Source organism: Cyprinus carpio, chromosome B16 (assembly GCF_018340385.1).
Source record: "Cyprinus carpio isolate SPL01 chromosome B16, ASM1834038v1, whole genome shotgun sequence".
NCBI classification, from domain to species: domain Eukaryota; kingdom Metazoa; phylum Chordata; class Actinopteri; order Cypriniformes; family Cyprinidae; genus Cyprinus; species Cyprinus carpio.
The window spans coordinates 6,838,741-6,854,891 of record NC_056612.1 but is presented as its reverse complement, the minus strand read 5'-3'; the positions used below and the strand labels follow the sequence as shown (position 1 = coordinate 6,854,891).

General features: G+C 40.5%; 1 long non-coding RNA gene and 1 pseudogene across 1 annotated transcript; both read left to right on the top strand.

The window, feature by feature from the left end:
* The first annotated feature begins 6,468 nt into the window (after positions 1–6,468).
* Positions 6,469–7,715, top strand: LOC122140087. The gene is made up of 3 exons (XR_006156803.1): positions 6,469–6,584; positions 6,687–6,893; positions 7,573–7,715. It is a non-coding gene; the product is annotated as an uncharacterized LOC122140087 (long non-coding RNA).
* A 2,272-nt stretch (positions 7,716–9,987) lies between these two features.
* On the top strand, positions 9,988–13,489 carry LOC109084149 (annotated as a pseudogene).
* Positions 13,490–16,151: the final 2,662 nt, after the last annotated feature.

Sequence of the window (16,151 nt, the reverse complement as noted above, 5' to 3'; positions counted from 1 at the left end):
TGTTATTACATTCTCCAAGGTAGTACCTGCCCCCCAAGAGACAACAGCTTAAATTTAGGCTACGTTCACATGACATTTCTCTAAATTTCCCTTTCACACAACAGCTTATAGTAGCATTCTCCAGAGGTCGCATTTGTAGGCTGCATACGTCATAAAGAAGATCTTATTTTTGAATATTAACAGTTATACATTTGACCATTATTCTTAGTTAAGCATAAATTGTTGTAATATGCTTATGACTCGTGAATGAAATGCTCAGTTAACTGAAATAAACCAGGCTTGATGACGTATGCAAACTGCAAATGCGACCTCCGGAGGATGCAGCCTTCCGTGTGAGAAATGGTCTGTCTGTATGAAAGTGCAACGGAAGTCAACCCTGTTAAAAAAAACAAACTATGCTGGTTAGGTATATGTTTGGAAGCATGGTATCTGGTTTGAGCTGGTTTAAGCTGGTCTTTAGCTGGTCATGAGCTGATATATTTCAGTCATGCTAATAAGCAGCTTAGAACCAGCTAAGGACCAGCTCAAACCAGCTGCCATGCTTCAAAACAAACCTAACCAGCATATGCTGTTTTTTTTTTTCAACAGGGAAGCCTGTATTCCTTATCAGTATCCATAGCAACAGTGAACAAAGTAATATGAAAGATTGCAACATCCATAAAACTGAACAGGCTTTTCACTTTCTGACATGATGAGGGTCCTATCAATAGGGTGGCCATATGCACCGTTCATATGGGACACGACCCGGCCAGGATTTTAATATTGCCTAAAATGTCCAGGTTTTGGCTGTTTGCACTGTGCAGGTCTATCGTTGTGTGACATTCATGAGAGCTATAGAGAGCAAAGCAGATGGCTCCTCATGCTTTCAAATCACTCTCGCACCTACTTTGGTATATTTTTATGATTGGTGCGCAGCGACCAGTCAAATGAACGAACAGACACATGCACATATTTGCATCGCTTTGATTGTTCCCTGTAGATATCACCTTCTCACGCACAGCCCCACGATTGGTTATGTACAATACCTGCATGTTATTGGTCAAACTGCTTTGGTTGTTTTAGGAAATATTAAAATCCTGGCCAGGACGTGTCCCGTTTGAACGGTGCATATGGCCACCCTACTTATCATGCCACAAGTTCACCTGTCAAATCTTCAATAATCGGAAGCAGCTTTTATATTTGGGTGGAGAGAAGGCAATTTAAGTCACGTATAGAACACCAAACTGACTGGGGCAGCTCCGGTGGAGAACAGTGATTGGATGTAAACCAGGGTTTCTCAAATCCTTTACTGGAGGACTGCTGCTTTGTAGACTTTATCTCAAACCCTGATCAATCTTACCTGTGATTTCCATTGATCCTGATGACTTTGTTTAGCTTGCATAGGAATGTTTAATCAGGGTTGGAGGGTATTGGCTCCCTCCAGGGCAAGATTTGAGGAGCCCTGATGTAAAACTTCAGATGACAAACAGCTCATATCTGTGCTCTCTAAGTTACAAAACCACACATGATAACCCACACATGTTAGATATGCGTTTGTGCTCTGGAGTGGCTCTATTGCACTGTTTGACATGACAGACAACTAGTTGGCCAGTCTGGTTCCCTTCACACTAGGGATGCAACGATATAATTTTTTTTGGCCTATGCCAATACCGATTTTAACAGACAACTACTGGCTGATTCTGATACCGATACTGATATTGGTCAACTGCATAAAGCACAGCTTAAAAACGAGAGAGAGAGAAAAAAGATTGGTTCACTCCAAGCAGAATCATTATTTGAACATTTCTGTTTCTGCGTTCCTCTGTGAAACCGGTTTGAGTACAAAACATACCGGTGAATTACACTATTTTTTTTTGCCAATAATAATAATAATAATAATAATAAAAATAATAAAGTACAGCGTTTAATTTACTCAAAAAGGAAAAAAAAACAAAAATCATGAAGAGAGTCTTCAATGATCTCTCTTAGTCATAGCCAATACAGCATCATCTTTTCTAGATTTACCAAAGACCAAATGCATTAAACAAAAGAAAAAACTGTCAACACAATAAAAACAGTTAAGGTGCTGTATGTAAGTTTTTGACTTTACTAAAGTATAAAAATACCATAATATGTTTGCAGATATTTAAGAAACATGCCAAGATACATACTTGTTTATCTGAAAAACAATGCTACAGTCAGTTATTCTCCTTTGAAAATGTACGTTCCGGGCCAGAATGGTGGTCTCTGTTTTGGTTTGTGAAACATGCCCACTGCCAGTTTACACAATTGTATCTCGGCACCCTGGGTTGCCAGTTGGTGGAAAACACAGCGTATTTCATTTCATTCATCGTCAAGTGCTCTCGTTCCTGTTGGTGTCCTCAATCTGGCAACCTGCGTGTGTGTCAAGTCTGAGGAGAAGGGGCTGTGTGAAAAAAAACCCCTCTCCAATATTTTGAATTTGGACTGCAATACCTAGTCAACCACTCGGTGTCAATCCTACATACAGCACCTTTAAAGAATTTTTTTCAAGATATTAAAAAATGTTTCAGCATGGATAAAAAAAATACTCTTATAATTTTTTTGTTTTGGGAGAGGGAAAAAAACCCAATATAAATTACTGTGCTTTGCGTTTTATTTTTTTATTAAGTTTTGATGTAGGCTAAAATAATTTTGTTTAATTTTATTATTACAAACACACTTAGGCTATTTTAGTTCCCTTCTCTCCACATCAAATCCCCTAAAGTTGTATTTAGGCTAAATATACCAAAACTAATTAATTTAAAAATGAAACTGAAGCCTACCTCTCTCATGCTGCATGAATCCAAATGTTTCCATATTCGCAAAGTATCTGAATGCTAACCAATAATTTATTATGTAACCTAAACTATAGGCTTTGTTCTTCACTCGCATTATCTATGTAAAACATCGTCCTTCACATATAGGCTATATCAGCAGTGAGGCGCTGGTCACACTGAATGGCACAGACTGTACTACGGACTATTTAAACTGAGCAGTGTAACTTTTTATGTTTCTTTAACTATATTTTATTTTAATAATAATAATTTGTTGTATGTGCGTGTGAGGCACTGACGCCTTCACTGCATTGTTTTCCCAACTGTTACTCCATAATTTATGGTCATACCAACGCTGGTTTGTAAAACCGATAGAAGCAACACATCATTCAAAACTGTAAAGCTTTTGTAAAATAAAAAAAAAAACTGTCTTGTTTTTTTTTCTGTGAACTGAAGAGCTTTAACCGAATTAACCGAATTAACCGAAACTCAGCACAAATTTCTTTCATTTGTTAATCAGTTAATGATTTAAGTGAAATATATTTTGTGTATAGGCCTATACAGTGTATTCCTTTTTATGTAGCCTATATAGTTCGTGACATCCTCGGATAAACTCTAATGCCGGTGCATTGCCATTCCGACTTTCCTATGATGAATTTACAGCTGATAGTGGGCATTTCACTCGTTGGATGCATCAGCGTCACATATGCATATGGCCATACTCTGACAAACTATATTTTGGACATATTTTATTTTGTTTTGGCAAGTATTTAATTATTTTGGCCAGAGAAAAACGTTGGATTATGCAACAGTCATGCAACTCGTTGTCTCCATGCAGTTAATAAATAAACCATCGGTATCGGCCCTTTTCATGCTATTTCCGATATGCCGATGGCTTTAAAATAATCAAAAATCGGTCGATAAATATCGGCGGCTGAATCATCGGTGCATCCCTACTTCACACAGTGCAGGTTTTCTGTGAATGCAGTTGTAAATGCAGGCCTGAAAATTTACAAGTGTGAGTTAGTTTGTAGAATTAGGTTGTCGCTTTCATAAATAACCATACTGTGAGTGAGTGTAACTGTATTAAAGACTCAAATACAGAGCTGACAACAACCATAATCTCCTGCTGTGTGAACATGGCCTTAGCTTCAAAGTACAGCAATACTGTTAAAGTATAAATATATACTGAATATATTTGTCGCCGAACAAATATATTGTCCCAAATTAGATGTTGAACAGATGTTGCAACATTTCAAATGTTGCATGTTCGAGAAGTTTCATTTGTATTTTTCATGTATCCCACATGTGTCAAACTCTGGTTCTGGAGGGCCACTGTCCTGCTGAGCATAGGTCCAACCAGCTCCAAAACACCCCTGTTGAAAAAAAAAAACAGTATATGCATATGCATAGGACCAGTTTAGGACCAGCACATGACCAGATTAAACCAGCTCAGGACCAGCTCAAACCAGCTCATGACCAACTAATGACCAACTTAAACCAGCTTCCATGCTTCAAAACATACCTTTCCAGCATATGTTATTTTTTTTTCCAAGAAGGACCTGCATGAAAGTTTCTAGTAATCCAGAAGATTTTGACTAGTTGTTTCAGGTGTATTTAATTAGGGTTGGAGCTAAACTCTGCAGGACAGTAGCCCTCCAGGAACTGAATTTGACACCCCTGTTGTAGGTTAAGCAATTTCAGAAAAGCTCTCCAAATACAACCTTCAAATGTGACTTTTTTTCAGGGATTGGCAAATTCAGAATGTATTTCCTTCATTGGTCTAGCTGGTCTAAATGGTCTACTGGTCTAACTATGAGTGGGATCGAAACACCATGTCATAATGCAGTGGGAACAGGTCAGTGGTCATGTGGTCTAAATCCCTTTGAAATCATACCAATTAATTGGCTGATGGTGCAAAAGCTATTCTTACAAAGGGCTGCATCACAGCTCGTACATAGGTGCACTTGGTACCTGATTTCCTGCAAAAGGTCACAAACCTATGTAGAAACGTTGAGCATGGCCAGCTACTCAATGTCTCATTCCCACTCGGGAACAAGGGTTACACCAGTAACATAGATTTTCCCTTAGGAATTCAACATTGCGTCATAATGCAATGGGAATTATATACCATCACAGCAAGCAAACAACAGACATGCCTTAACCAGAACATGTCGTAGTCAAACTGTAGATAGAGCTTTGATACCCAGGGACAGCGGTGACAACAGAAAGAATCAAAGGGGACAATACAACATTTCACTCAACATAACAGGTCCACCTTCACTCTGCTGAAGAACTTCCAAAACTGCTTCACAATCTGAGGGTTTGCCATTCTCTTAGCAAAAGATCCTGCCTGGACAGATGATCCTCTTCTGTGTTGACATGAATGGCTCTCATTAAACGTAGCCCAAAGAAGCGTCCTACAAGCCAATGGTAACATCAGGTGGCCTTCAAATTTTTGGCAGTGGCCCTCAAGGAAAAAGTTTGGACACCTGGTTAAGGAATAGCATGAAGCTGAAAGTTATGCTGTAGAATGGATTTATTTCTATCAAAAGCTGTAGCCTTTCAAAAAGCTTGCAATAAATGCTGTCTGTTCACTGATTTACAGTGAAAAATTAAAGATAAATAAGAAGAATATAAAGGAAAGATACATGTCCATAACAATGGACCCAGCAGTTTCCTTGCTTCACCTTTGTCAAGGTAATCATACAATTGATGATTATGTAGCAGAATGCTGTGGACTTTGTGACCAGGTGGGCTTTAATGATATTGCTTTCAAAGACATTTTCCATTTCAGATTAACTAAAGGAATTTCACGTTTCAAGCCCACACTGGTCTCTAGAGCAAAATATTGACTTTGCTTTGAGGATGCGTGGCTCTGCTTTCACTTTGAGTGTCGTGGAGGAGGAACAGAGCACTTCCCAAAAGCCTGCTCACATTATATCTGCTATGCTAAAGCCTGCTCACATCATGCCTGCTACTCCAGAGCTTGCTCACGTCATGTCTGCCAAACCAAAGCCAGATTATGTCATGCAGATGCGGAGCTTGGGCCAGGACTAAATACTGGTGGTGGCTTCTGCTGTCACGGCCATGGAGGCCATCCATGAACTCAAAGTCTGTCCTTTCACGGTCATGGAGGCCATCAATGAACTTTTAGTATGTCCAGCTACAGCCATGGAGGATCTTTATTTATTTGTTTATTTATTTGAAGTATAAATTACATTTTAAACCAGACTTTTAAGTTTAAATAACTACTTCTATAACTGTTGCGTGAAAAATACTTGTTTGTAGTATGCCATTTGTTTTCTATATTTCTATTTAGTTTAATGTTTATCTCAATTGTAACCCATTTTATTGTATTATTTTTAGAATTAATTCCATAGAGTAAATGCGTATAATATAAGATTTTTCATCCTTATTCAGATGAATTTGATTAAATGCATATATAGACTTTCCTTTAGACATGGAGAGTAAGCTGCTGCTTTTGGTGGTTTGTGTGATTGGTTGTGCAGTGTCGTGCATTAAGGCTGATGGGCACCTAACAACGCCAACAAATTTTACTGTGAGAATACCATTAAAGCCTTTCCACTATTATTTGGTCCAAGGAACCATTACTTCACTTTCAAACAACATTGAACAAAAAGGTAATTTGTTTAGAATCCACATCAAAATCAGTTCCTAGCGAGCCACTGTTATGCAGAGTTTAGCTCCAACACACCTGCTAGGAAATTTTAGCACTCCTTGATTAGCTGGGTCAGGTGTGTTTAATTAGGGTTGTTGCTAAGCTCTACAGGTCTGGAGTTAGGTTTGGTAAGCTATGATCCTCTTGATATGCTATTGTTATTAAAGCAAATGGTGTAGATGATGATAAATGCATATCTGATATTTCTTTATTATTTTTCTTACTGATAGTCCAAAATCACCCACAGTGAGTGTGGAAGAACCAAACTGTGTTTGGACAACCCTTAAGGATGTGAGCCTTCAGGCAGCTCTCAGTGTTTCTTCACCTCAGTACAGATTATCTTAAGTAGGTCTACCTTCAATCTGATGGTTGAGCTCTGTGGCAACTCCATCGGTTACATCGCTTTAGCAGATGGAGTGACATCTAGTGTGGCTCAGGTATACAAAGCACATTTTACATCACACTTGCCTGTGTGGACCATAATTAAAGCAAAGCAGATAACTTGTTTTGAAAATAAAATTTAAAGACAAATTGTGGATATAAATGATTTGACAACTACAAGAACCACACAGGTCCACATTAAACCAACAGGAACATTGATTAAACTAGAAAATACTGATGTTCCAACCAGCCTAATTTCCTTCATAAAAGTAGGGACTAGTATAAAGCTGCAATGTGAAGTCTCTTTCTTTTATATTTTTTTTTTTAACAGGGAAGGTTAAGATCATCATCCAGTTACTTCTTTGACCTTTTCAGACAGAATTGTGTGTGAAAAAAATCATGTCTTCATTATTCCAACCCAATCTCATGAGTAAAAGTAACTATTTTACGAGTTTTACAAAGCATATCAAATGAATTTGTTTCATATGACAATGGCAACGTACAGTTCTTTGAAAAAATAAAGAAAAATTGTAAGCAGATCCTATTAAAATTGTATCAGTGAAATTGTACAAATTCAAATGTACCACCATTATATTTTTGCAGTTAACACACTTGTTACATATAATCAGATTCTAATCAGATAGGCACAAAAAAAAAAATCGGATTTGAACTGAGAGTTCATGTGTATTTCCATAATACTATTGCCTTTAAGGACATATAAATTCTGTCATTCAGCTGCGAAGACATGAGGAACAAGGAACGAGAAAGCTTCCAGAGAAAGAAGATATGCAATTGTATACTATGTGGAAGTGTTGTCACTATGTCACTGTCACTATGTTTTACCATTGCAATTTAAATAAAACAAATAATTCACAAATTTCAACAGAACATCTTGCTTTATTTATATTTATTATGAATTTCTTAACTAACCAAATCTCAACAGCACTCTTCACAGTAAAGGACTCACTTTAGCAATGAAGCTGTTTAGTTCCCTTTCAGTCGGTCACTTTCGATGTCACGTCAATACCAATGAAATTGGGAATCTCGCTTGCGAGAGCTAGTCTCCTCATCACAGAGAGCAGTCTCCTGCCTCTGCTCCCACTCCCGTGCAGTTGCCTTCAGCCAAGCAGTGCTGTGGAGCTGGTTGCAGGGCCCCCCGCCTGTCCAGGACCCTGCTAAACCTGGCGGTAAGCGGAAGAGCAAGAGGCCCTGAGACGGGTGACCCAGAGATGGAGAGAGCTGCTGTCGGGAGCTGGTGAACACCACTCCCTCCCCCTGAGGAGGGCCAGATGAAGAGTCTTTTGTATTGTTTGTCCCACCATCGGCCTCACGGTCAACAGTGCCCAAAATCTCGACAAAAGAGCAGTTTCCTCTATCTCTGGGTCCCAAGAGGGCATGGAGAGTTGTGGATGGTTCGAACCCAGACCACACTCATCCTCCTCTGTCACCAGCGGGCAGTAGTAGGGGGTTCGAGAATGCTATCAAGGCCCTTCTCATGCAGCCTCTGGCCAATAGTGGAACCAGGTAAGTGTGCCACTGTGCACTCAGACCCTGCTTTGGACTGCCCATGAGCTGCCCAAGCCAGGTTCATGCATTCCAGGTTCACTGCGGGTACATTGGTGGTTCTGCTGGTCCTGCTTGCACAGTTTCTGGGAGCTTGGCTAGTGCTGCCCAGCTCGTCTTGCTGGCTCCTTTGGACCATCAGACTCGGCTATATTCATTAATTCCTTAATTATCTCTACAACTGGCTCAGACCAGCACAGTCTCGGGATCATTTGTGTGAGCACAGGGACCTGGTGCTCAGGCATCTCAGCCAGTTGTGTCTTCGGGTCAATTGGGAAAAGAGCAACTCTCCCTGATGCAGAGGATCTCTTTTCTCAGTATGGAGTTGGATTCGGTCTAACAGAAAACATGCCTCACACAGGGACGTGCTCAGTCGTTGTTGAACTGCTTGAATTCGTTCAAAGGTAGAAACACTTACATTTTGAAGTGGAACCTGTTCATCTAGTGGTGTTCTTTTCACCGAGAGGACCCCCGGAGATGCCTAATCAGAGTTGTGCTTTCCTTTCTGCAGCAAGTGACAGCTTGGTGGTTGAGGAGATTACCCCCTTCTATGTAAAGCGCTTTGAGTACCCAGAAAAGTGCTATATAAATGTAAGAAATTATTATTATTAAGTGCTGGAGAGAAGGCTGTATCTCTCCACCCTTAAAGTTGTCAACCACAACCCCGTATAGGGGAAGACAGTAGGGAAACACAACCTGGTCATCAGGTTCCTTAGAAGGTTGAACCCTCCTCATCCTCCCTCTATACCCTCTTGGGACCTGACTCTGCTGCTCAGAGCACCAGTTGAGCCAAACTGTGCCTAGAGTTTGGTCAGGCTGACTCCCAGGTAACCCTGAGGCCCAATTATGCGCCAAAGGTTCCTACTACCCCATTTAGGGATCAGGTAGTGAACCTGCAAGTACTGCCCCCAGAGGAGGCAGACCCAGCCTAGCTTTGCTCCATCCTGTCCACGCCTTATGATGGTACGTAGACCAGACACAAAGCTTCAGGACCTCAGAACAGCTCTTTGTCTGTTACGGAGGCCGACATAAGGGGAATGCCATACCCAAGCAGAGGATGGCCCACTGAATAGTGAATGCCATCACCCTGGCTTATCAGGTACAGCGTGTGCCCTGCCCACACAGGTTGCAAGCTCACTCTACCAGATGTGTTGTTTCCTCCTGGGCGCTGGCTCATGGTGCCTTGCTGAAAGATATTTGTAGAGCTGCGGGCTAGGCAACCCCCAACACGACGCTACATTCCATAGCCTTTGTGTTTATCTGGTATCCTCCTGTGTTCTCACCTCAAATGGGTAGAAGCACAGAGAGGCCCCAGCTTAGTGTTGGCTTGCTAAATTGCTCCAGAGTGTCCATACTGTAGACCCTGTCAAGCTCCTCCATCACCCTCAGCAGCCAGATGTGGCAGAGCTTCTGGCACCAGGCCCTCACTCAATGAATTCGTGAGAAACGTTAGAGGGCTGGGTGCTATATGTAGTGACCTAAATGGATCCCATATGTGTATTCTCCATATGTGTATAGCTTAAAGCCTGTGTTTTAGATTTCTCTGCCATTACTCAAGAGGGTTACAACCATCTCTAAATCTACCACATGTACCTACAGTTATCCATTTGTGTAATTGCTTCCAAAACCTCCTTTGGGAAGAATGGGGCTTCTACAACGTTCCTGTTCCAAGTGGAACAGGTAAGTTTTCCCAGTGTTATCCAATCTCACTCAGTGCATTTACATGCACCCTCTTAATGCGGTTATAATGAGAATTTGATGATATTGCGATTAAACTTTACCTCATGTAAACACAATACTTCGATCTAAATAATGTGATTAAGCTCATAATTGCAGCAAGCATAATCGTATTAACATAGGTGGCATACGCTTATTTTAATCTAAATATACAGGCATGTAAACATCTTAATCACAGTATTGCCACTCTGACCAAAATGTGCATGTACTTGTGATGCACATAAATGAGACATGACACACACCCACAGTAATATGCAGATTAGAAAAGATGGCGGGGAAGAAAGCATTGCATTTCTATGGTGCCGAAAAAAGTGCCGAAAAAACATGGAATATAACCATGTTTTGGTTTTTTGATATTTGAATTAGGACAGCGGCCAGTAACACACCTGCTCTTTCTGAGTCCATTATTTTTTTTTTCTGTTGGGTTGTGTGTGTGAATGACTTCATTAAATTATTAACAATTATTATTGGATATTATTAATAATGGTGGTTGTTTGTATATGGGAGTGAAGAGCTTTGCTCTTGACATGTAAACATCATACTGCGATTAAGTCCTTACGCTAATTATTGGAAATAATCACATTATTCGTTTTTATGTACAGTTTTTGGAATTTACTGACTGCACGTATTGAAAGTGCCTGACTGAAAGGGAACTTATGTAACCCTCAGGTTAATATGATTTCACCGAGTGCAAAATGTTCAAGGATCAACATCCTTGTTGATCCTGGAACAACATTCCAAGCAATCAATCAGTATTGAGGAATAAGTTTACAGGAAATGTCAGTTTTAGCTCTACAACCAGACTTAGGTGCTTTAGGGATAAATTATGGGTAGTGTTAGGTTTAGGGGTAGGGATAGGCTTAGGTCTATGTTTTGAACAACAATGTTGGTCCAGGAACATGTCTTACTTGGCAAAAATTACTTGGCAAATTTCCTGAATGAGGAAACGGGGACATCAGGTCCCATCGCCACAGCTGCTGTACCACCGCTGAGTGGCTGGGTTGCTTAGTTTACATTTGAATAAGATTTGTCTCTGTAGCGAGGTTCCCAATTTCATTGGTATCGACATGACATCTCCGTTCCCTCCTTCAGGGAATGAGGGTTACATGTGTAACCAAGACGTTCTCTTTTCTAGTTGGAATCCAACAACCTCTTTCTGTTTTCAAATTACTGAGGCAGTCTGCTTAGTGCCATGTCCACTTAACAGATTACATGGATCAATTTTTACAGGGCATCAGTATCCTCCTTCAGGGAATGAGGGTTACATGCGTAACCAAAACGTTCTCTTTTCTAGTTGGAATCCAACCACCTCTTTCTGTTTTCAAATTACTGAGGCAGTCTGCTTAGTGTCATGTCCACTTAACAGATTACACCGGTCATTTTTTACAGGGCCTCAATATCATCTTTGTCTGTGGCAATAATAATGGCAGGTTCTTCTTCCGGACTGCAACATTTTGTTTGGTTAGTTTGACTCCAAACCCTAAGGTTGTGGGTTCGAGTCTCAGGCCGGCAATACCACAACTGAGGTGCCCTTGAGCAAGTGTGTGTGTGCACTTTGAATGGGTTAAATACAGAGCACGAATTCTGAGTATGGGTCACCATACTTGGCTGTATGTCATGTCACTTTCACTTTTCACTTTTTCACAAATATAGTAAGGATAATATTTTTTAGTATTGTTTATGCACTTCTACATATCTTTTCCATTTTTACAAAAGTGTGGAATTACCAAATGCATTGATATATGGAACAATATCCTTTTTTTGTTCCAGCCCAATGTAAACAATATCCAGGGTTCTATACAACCAAGCATGATTCAGTGTGTTTACAGCATTCCCTTTGATGCAAACACCATCAACTTCCTAAACAATGTCAATCCCACAAAGGTTTGATCACTTTTCAACATGTTACTGATACTGAAGAAAATATAGTTAAAAATAATTAAATAAAAAATATCTGTAATACAAATACTGTGGTGCTGAAACTTCTAAAACATTGACAATCTAGTATTAAAAATACAAATTTTTGAATAGTGACAAAACTAAAGCAATCATATTTGCAGAAGTGCCTATAGCAGTGCATGTGTGTGTATCGTTTCAGAAGTGGGAAGTGGATTTATGGGAATAATCAAATATTTCTACAGCAGTTACTCTTAACAGATTGAAATGAGTTTATTAGGGATGAACAGGGCTTTGGGTCCGGGGGAACAGGAGTATTTGGCAACACCACCACAGACAGTCATAATCCAATGAAGGATGATGAAGTAACATCGCCACCCAATGACAGCATAAGCTGCTTGCCATTCAGTCCTCCTACAATGCCTGGAAACTTTCTCATCAGCGGCTCGTGGGCCAATGACATGCAGTGCTGGGAGGTTCAAGATAATGGTCAGACTGTCCCTAAAGTCCAGCAGATGCACACAGGCCCAGTGCTGGATGTGTGCTGAAGTGATGATGGCAGTAAAGTCTTTACAGCCTCCTGTGACAAAACTACCAAGATGTGGGATCTGAACAGCAATCAGACCATTCAGATAGCACAACATGAAGACCCAATCAGGACAATTCACTGGATTAAAGCCCCAAACTACAGCTGTGTTATGACTGACAGCTTAGACAAAACACTGAAGTTTTGGGATACAAGTTCCCCAAATCCCATGATGTCTCTGCAAATGCCAGAGAGGTGTTACTGTGCAGATGTGGTATATCCTATGGCCGTTGTAGCCACTGCAGAACGTGGTCTCATTGTTTACCAGTTGGAAAATCAGCCTTCAGAGTTTCAATGAATAGAGTCACCTATAAAGCATCGGCACGCTGTGTGGCTATCTTTAAGGACAAGCAGAGTAAACCTACTGGTTTTGCACTAGGCAGTATCGAGGAACGAGTTTCACCTTTCACCCTGTCCATGGCATTCTGCTGACAGTAAGATCTGATGGGCGCTTCAGTTTCTGGGATAAATATGCCCGCACTAAGCTAAAGACCTCTGAACAATTAGATCAACCAATAACAGCTTGTTGCTTCAGTACCAATGGGAAAATAATTGCCTATGCTTCCAGCTATGACTGATCTAAGGGACTTGAATATTACAATCCCCAGAAAAAGAATTACAGTAAATCTTCTTGAGGAATGGTGCTGAGGAACTGAAGCCTCGGAACAAGAAATGGTGAGAGCAGGATATCCATTACCATGGAGAAGGTGTCTTTCACCGGGCAGGGGCAGATTCGTCAAGTTTTGCATCACATCTCGGAAGACCTGCGTTTGTGTGTAAATATGGGAGAGAGACCTCAATTTGGCTAACACCTGGACCAATGGCATGGCAATTACATCATTTTTATGGACAAATCAGCAGGTGGCCAACTGCTCATAAGCAAATAATGATGTGAGCAGTGGCTTTTGATATGAGTAATGAAGCCATGCTTCAGTATTTCTTGTGTACCTTTTTTCTTTCTTCATAAAGTTCATTGTTACTTGCAGCTATTTTATTTATTGATACTGCCTTACAAAGGAAATGTATTTTCACCTTTAATTTTTTTTTCTGCTTGGTGTATAATCAAATTGTGTAACCAATAATAAATATTTTTCAAGCTTCCTCTGCAAAAAAAAAAAAAAAAAAAAAAAAAAAAACGCAGTTACTACACTTTACACATCACTTCCTGGTTGTTGCTGCTGCATGTTTTGAGTTTGAGCTCTGTCAACTTAATTCTTTATCATCTATTTTTTAATTTTAAAATAAATTTTATACACCAACATTTTCATTTCTATAATGTGTGAATACATCCCCTATCACATTCTACAACAAAAAACAATCAGAGCGCCTTGTTATTGTCACGGTTGGATAGAGAGGCATACACAGGAAGAACGATTCAGAGCTTCTTTATTTACACGAACTGCAGGAGAGCTCCAAACAGCAAGTGTTAGAGCTGAAACATAACTTTAGACTCGTAAAACTGAAGAGTAACAGTCCTTATCTTAATTCTCTTTAGAAAGATTCAGCAAGATGGTGGGAGACACAGAGATCCAGAGTGATGTGGAGAGGCTTGAGGTAAGGTATGCAACCTTGAGACCAGTTAGTGAGATACTGAAGTAAGTGAACAGATATAGTGCTCAGGTAAGTGACATCAGGTGTTCGTAATTAGTACTCTGGTGATTGTGAACGGGTGCAGGTGGCTGGTGAATCTGTGACAGTACCCCCTCCCCTGTGGGCGTCTCCTGGCACCCATGATCAACAGCGAGGACGACTGCGACCCCTAGGAGCAGGATCTGGGTGCAACTGGTGGAATTTGGAAAGGAGTGACGGATCCAGAATATCATCTTTGTCCACCCATGATCTCTCCTCGGTACCATACCCCTCCCAATCTACGAGATACTGGAGCCGGCCGCCCCGCAGTCAGGAGTCTAGGATTTCTTGTACTCTGTAGATGGTATTGTTGGGGTCGACCTCGGGAGGAGGAGGTATCTCATGCTCTGCAGAAGGAGGGAGAAGTGGATTAGTGAAAGGTTTCAGCAAAGACACATGGAAGGTGGGTGAGTAAATGAGAATGTCGTCTATGTAGATGATTACATATTGATTGAGCATATCACGGAATATTTCATTCATGAAATTTTGGAAGATGGATAGTGAGTCGAAAGGCCATACAGCATAACCAGGTACTCGTAGTGCCCGGATGGTGTTATGAATGCAGTTTTCCATTCATCTCCTCTTCAAATGCGGATTAGATTGTTGGAACTGCCTAGATTAAGTTTCGTGAAGATCCGGGCACCACAGAGCTCCTCCAACAAGGCTGGCACCAGAGGGAGTGGATAGGAAAATTTGATGGTTTGGGAGTTGAGTGCTCAGTAATCGATACAAGGGCGTAGGCCTCCATTCATCTTCACCACACAGAAGAAACGGGATGCTGCAGGAGAGGTGGAAGGACGGATGAACACCTGATGTAATGCCTCCTTGATGTACTCCTCCATAGCAGCGCGCTCCGGGATCGATAGGGGATAGACATGTCCTTTAGGTAATTTGGCCCCAGGCAATTGTGCTTCTTCCTGCAAAAAAAAAAAAAAAATTAAAAAATTATCACTATGAAGAATTTCAGTCGGGTTTCAGGCCCCATCATAGCACAGAAACTGCACTTGTTAAAATTACAAATGATTTGCTTCTTGCGTCAGACCAAGGCTGCATCTCATTGCTAGTTTTACTTGATCTTAGTGCTGCGTTCGACACCATAGATCACGACATACTCATAGATAGATTACAAAACTATACAGGTATCCAAGGGCAGGTTTTAAGATGGTTTAGATCCTACCTGTCCGATCGCTACCACTTTGTTTATCTAAATGGGGAGTCATCTCATTTATCACCAGTAAAATATGGAGTGCCACAAGGATCTGTCCTAGGTCCTCTGCTATTTTCAATATACATGTTGCCCCTTGGTAATATCATTAGAAAATACGGGATTAGTTTCCACTGTTATGCTGATGATACTCAACTATATATCTCAACAAGACCAGGTGAAACTTCTAAACTATCTAAGCTAACTGAGTAAGTTAAAAATGTAAAAGATTGGATGACCAATAATTTTCTCCTATTAAATTCAGATAAGACAGAGATATTACTTATTGGACCAGAAAACATTACACAGAATCTCGTAGATTACAATTTGCAATTAGACGGATGTACTGTTACTTCCTCTACAGTCAAAAATCTGGGTGTTATATTAGACAGTAACTTGTCTTTTGAAAATCATATTTCCCATGTTACAAAAACAGCATTCTTCCATCTTAGAAACATTGCCAAGCTACGAAACATGTTACCTGTTCCTGATGCAGAAAAGCTAGTTCATGCATTCATGACCTCTAGACTGGACTATTGTAATGCACTTCTAGGTGGTTGTCCTGCATCCTCAATAATCAAGCTACAGCTAGTCCAAAATGCGGCGGCTAGAGTCCTTACCAGGTCAAGAAAATATGATCATATTACCCCAATTTTACAGTCTCTGCACTGGCTACCTATTAAGTTCCGTATCAGTTAC